We start from the raw sequence: 5,788 nt of genomic DNA on the forward strand, positions 1-5,788 counted from the left end.
ACTTTTTAGATATATATATTTATATATATCCTATTTCATTTCAATTGTTGGATTAATTCATCGTGTTTCAAATCACTTTCAATGGAAGACAAACTTCAAAGAAACTTATTTGGAGGATTATAGAAGTGTTTGAACTCAAGCAGTTGTTTAGAGTAATGAAAGATTAATTAGTAGTTATTAGTTAATTTTGAGCTATAACTATAAATAACTTTATTTGATGTGATTATTTGATTTTGTGAGATGATAAAACTTTTCTCTTTATTGACGAACATAATTGCTAAATTCTATATTTTGGAAGAAAGTTATTTTTTTATATTTTAATTTTTCTAATGACTAGCTTAATATAATAAATTAAAAAATAATTTTGGATAGTATTTGAATTGGCATTTGAACGGATTATAGTTTACTTAATTTGTGTGCGGGCATCTAAAAAATTGTTTTTGTTATAAAACAAGAGAGAATAAAGAAGAAGAATAGAGAGAATAGAGAGATTGATTCTTATTTCTTCTCTTGAGGGATGAATGATATGAGATTGTATGATTGTCAATACAATGAACAAAACCCCTCTATTTATAGGGAAAATTTACTCCTAGTCTGAGTAAAAGACGGATGCTTAAATCCTAATAGATATCAAAGTAGATCTTAATAGATTTTGATAGACATTCACTATAATGTAAATACATTTATAACACTCCCCCTTGAATGTCTAATTGGTAGATAATGTGCCTCGTTAAAACCTTACTAGAAAAAATCCAGTAGGAAAAAAATCTAATGAAGGAAAAAAAGTACATATCTCTAATAATACGTATTTCAGCTGCCTCATTAAAAACCTTACAAGGGAAACCAAGTGGGACAAAACCTCGTAAGGAAAAAAGAGTACAACGCGTATTAACTCCTCCTAATGAGAACATCCTTGACCTTTTCATCTCGATCTTGTGTAGCATCTTCTTGAAAGTTGCAATTGGAGAAGATTTGGTGAAGAAATCAGTCAAATTATCAGTTGAACAAATTTGTTGCACGTTAATATCATCATTCTTTTGTAGCTCATGTATGTAGAAAAGCTTTGGCAAAATGTGCTTCGTTCTATCTCCATTTATGAATCCTTCCTTAAGATGTGCTATGTATGCTGAATTATCTCTGTATAAAATTATGGGTAGATGGTCATATATCACCCCACTTTTTTCTCAAATGAGATGTATCATGGACCTCAACCATATACATTCTCAGCTTGCTTCATGAATAGCTATTATCTCAACATAATTTGATGAAGTGTCTACGATAGACTGCTTTGTATATCTCCAAGATATGACAGTACCACCATATATGAACACATAGCCTATTTGAGACCGAGATTTATGCGGGTCAGATAAGTACCCAACATCAGCATGACCAATAAGATCGGGACTGCAATCTTTAGAATAAAACAAACTCGTGTGGTTTATCCTATTTTGATGTCTCATGGTAGGAGCAGAAATATACCTTGCTAACAAATTGACTGAAAAGACTATAGGCCTTGTAGTATTTGCAAGGTACATGAGTGCATCAATTTCACTAAGATATAGTACTTCATAACCAATCCAATTCGAAATATTTCGAATTTCAGCAAATAATCTATTGCTTTGAAAACTCTCCAAGAGTTCCAATGATGTTCAAGCAATAAGCTTATACAGTATAAGGATTATAAATAAGTTTCCCAGAAACTTTTATATGCTTCAAGCAATTTGAATCCTTAAAAGTTTTCACATAAGTTTTGTCAAGTGACAATATTCAACATTACATGAGTGACATCTTCAAGTGTCTGGACTGCAAATCAAATAAGTTTTATGCTTACCAAAATGCATCCTTTCATGTCACTTGATAAATGTTTATACGTCAACATGCTTAAATTAACGTAGAATTAAGATCCACGTAATCTTTCACAATATTATGCCAATATTGTGTCAAAGATATTGATGATATATCATTTAGTAACGGTTCACAATGTGACATAACATTTTGAGAGCTCATCACTTTATTATTTTCAGGTACATGAACCTCTCATAAGGTTTCATGAAGTGTTATGTCGTAGGCTCTTTAAGAGCTCACTGCCTTCTTATTATCATATTTGCTCCTTATTTTTCAAGGACTATTTCATTTGGAACCGATTAGTCTACCACGCTTCATGCATGCATAGATTTTGTCCTTTAGGAACACAAAATAAGAACACTTGCGCTTAATATGAGATGCTTTCGGCATTTGACTTGAATTATCTTTTGGATGAGGATTTGGTGATAATTCCTAACATATTTCATAGCGCTTATAATCCCCCCCCTTATGTTAGGAAAACTAACATATTTCCTCTACTTCTTTAAGGAATCCATCTTTGTGCATTATGGTATATTCATTAATCGTATACCTTACATCAAAATTATTAGATGGAATAATTGATTTCCGACCTTGAATCAATTGAGAGGGAAGAATTAATCATAATTTATTGGTATAATGCATACAAATGCTATTGCAATATATCATATTTTAGACCAATACATGAAGTTTTGTTCTCGTTAACAATGGTTTAGATATTTATCGAACGCATTCAATGCTAAACCATCACCATCAAGATGAATTATCTTGATTACACAATCTGAAAGCCATGCTTAACTCAAGTTTATTGAGCAAACAACTTTATGAATGTCAAACTGCAGGTTGACAATAAATGTACATGTGATCATCTTATTGATGCATCATTTTAACATATCACATGATAGATGAATGAGCCCTTATTCACCTTTTATAATTTTTAGCTTTGAAGGGATCCAATGCCAATATTAGTTGGTCCAACCAACTTATCATGAGAACAAACGACATAAACAATTTTTGAAGAATCTTCTAGTTCTTCAAGACATGTACATCTTCAAGATATCACAATCGTTCATATCAATTTATGAACTTTTATTCTAGTAAACTCCAAGTTTACCATGATATGTATTTTTTCTTTAGTAAATTTCAGATTTACTATTACATGAATAAATTTCAGACTTACTACTTTAGAAGTAGATTTTAAAATAACTTTTCTCAGTAATTCTGCCTCATTCGGAGGTGAGTTGTGATACCATCACAATCAAGTGCACGTTTGCATTAATAAGGTTCTCATTCCCCAGGAATGAAATATAATTGTACCTTAAGCCTATCAAATTATGATAGCTTATAACCCCTTTCATGATATTGCTACTTCAGGAGCAAATCAAGGCATAAATATGAAGAGAGAATTTCTCTATATTGCTACGACATTCACTTCAAGAATGGAGCAAATTGTCATCTTTCAGACTTATCATATATTGCTACCACATTCACTTCTTGGAATGAAGCATATTCAATGAACAAGTTTCATGACTTTTCGTTAAAAACACATTATTTTGTCTTAGCCATCTTAATATCATCAATATGGTGCATTGAGATTCAAACTCAACATCTTACCCATATAAAGGCGTCTTAGGCATAAATCAATGGGACTTAAACCCAACATATTATCATTTTTTTTTTTATAATATTGTTCTTGAGGAATAAATTTAAAATATAAATGGTTCCAAACCAATTATTTTTCCTCAAATCAAATAATAATTATATTAGTAGTATCAAAAGAAAGATAACATAAAGAATTACTAACCTTGAAATCCTTCAAATTTATAATCTCATCTTGTTTGGCAGAGTCTCGTCCTGATAACGTGTTATAAAACAAGAAACAATAAAGAAGAAGAGTAGAGAGAATAGAGAGATTGATTCCTATTTCTTCTCTTGAGGGATGAATGATATGAGATTGTATGATTGTCAATACAATGAACAAAACTCCTCTATTTATAGGAGAAATTTACTCCTAGTCTGAATAAAAGACTGATGCTCAAATCCTAATAGATATCAAAGTAGATCTTGATAGATCTTGATAGACATTCACTATAATGTAAATACATTTATAATAATATAATGAATATATATGATCAAGAAGTAAGTTTTCAGAAAATGAGTCAAAAGCAAAAATATTAAACAATGAAAATAAAATGCAGGTAATACAAAGGTATTTATACTTTATATAAAATTTTAAAAATAATTAATGTACACTATACATAAAAAAAAATTAAAACTAAATATACAACGTTACGAGAGTTACCTAATTTAAAATTTTGAGAAATAGGTTAAACAAAAGTAATATAGATATTGTTGAATGAGTCGAAGAAAATTAAATCTACTTAAGGAACTAACAAGTATTCTGACACATATTTCATTTAGGGAATCTTTCAAAAATAGCCATATTTTGTTGAAAAACGCACCTTTCATAGTATATTTTACATAATTACCATTTATAGCTGCTGTATTCAATTTACACCCATTGTATTTGATTTTATCAATAATATGTATTCATATAAAATATAAATATAGTACCATTTAGTTGTTGTATTCGATTCACAACCATTGTATTCACTTTTACTCAGTGGTCTGTATTCATAAAAACATAAATACACTACATATTTAGTCTTGCCAAAAACACTACCATTTTTTTTTCTTTTTTATTTTTTTATATTTTTTTTCTTTTTCGTGTTTTCCTCATTTTTTCTTCTTCTTCTTTTTTCTAATTTTTTCTATTTTTTTTATTTTTTATATATTCTTTTCTCTCTTCTATCTCACTTTCTTTTTCTTTTCTTTTTCTTTTCTTTTTTGTACTTATTTTCTTTATCGTTTTTTTTTCTATTTCATATTTTTTGTATTTTTAAAAAATATAACTACTCGAGCACAAGTCATTGATGATATCGTAAATACCATAATTTTTTATCTATTTGTAGTCACGCCGCCATTTATATTTTGTATTCATTGATACAACTGTATTTGTAGTTGTATTTTAAAGTTCGCGCTTGTATTTGTATTTTGTAGTTCGTGTTTATATTTGTATTTTATAGTTCGCACTTGTATTTGTATTTGTTAGTTCGCACCATCATTTATATTTTATATAATTCGCACTTTTATTTTAAAGAACTGTTTTGTATTTGTATTTTATAATTGGCTGTATATTATATTGGATTATATTTGTATTATAATTTTATTTTTTTTGTATATTTAGATTATATTTGTATTTGTATTTTATTTTCGTCGATGTCTTTTTATTTGTAAAGAATTATTTGTATTTGTATTTGTAAGTTGATTGCATATTGTATTTAGCCGTGATAATGTACAATTTATCATTTGTATTTGTATACAAACAAGTAAATGCATTAATTATATTTTCTTGATTCTAAAATATATAAATATCCAATGTATCATTTGATACAAATTTACCGTTTTGTATTTGTATGTCAAAATTATTATTCGTATTTGTTAATAAATAAATATCACTTGATATAAATACAATTACAAACAAATGAAACCAATGATTTTAAAAATACAAATACATATTGTATTTATATATATTGTATTTTTATAAAAAAAAAATGAATTGTATTTATTTGTATCAATAAATACAACTTGTATAAATAAATACAAATAAGTATTTGTAAAAAGAAAATCAATCGTTCCTTTTCAATAATTAAAAAATATAAATGATAGATCACACTTGTATCTATATGTTATAGTTCGCATTTGTATTTGTATTTGTATTTTATAGTTCCCACTTGTATTTGTAAGTTATAATTTGCCTTTGTATTTATATTTTATAGTTCACACTTGTATTTGTGATTACTAGTTCGCACAAATGAAAAGAAGGAGAAAAAAAAAAAAAGAGAAAAAATGTGGGAAAAAGGAGAAAAAAATACAAAAAAAAAAA

This window comes from Capsicum annuum, chromosome 1 (assembly GCF_002878395.1).
Source record: "Capsicum annuum cultivar UCD-10X-F1 chromosome 1, UCD10Xv1.1, whole genome shotgun sequence".
Lineage (NCBI taxonomy): Eukaryota > Viridiplantae > Streptophyta > Magnoliopsida > Solanales > Solanaceae > Capsicum > Capsicum annuum.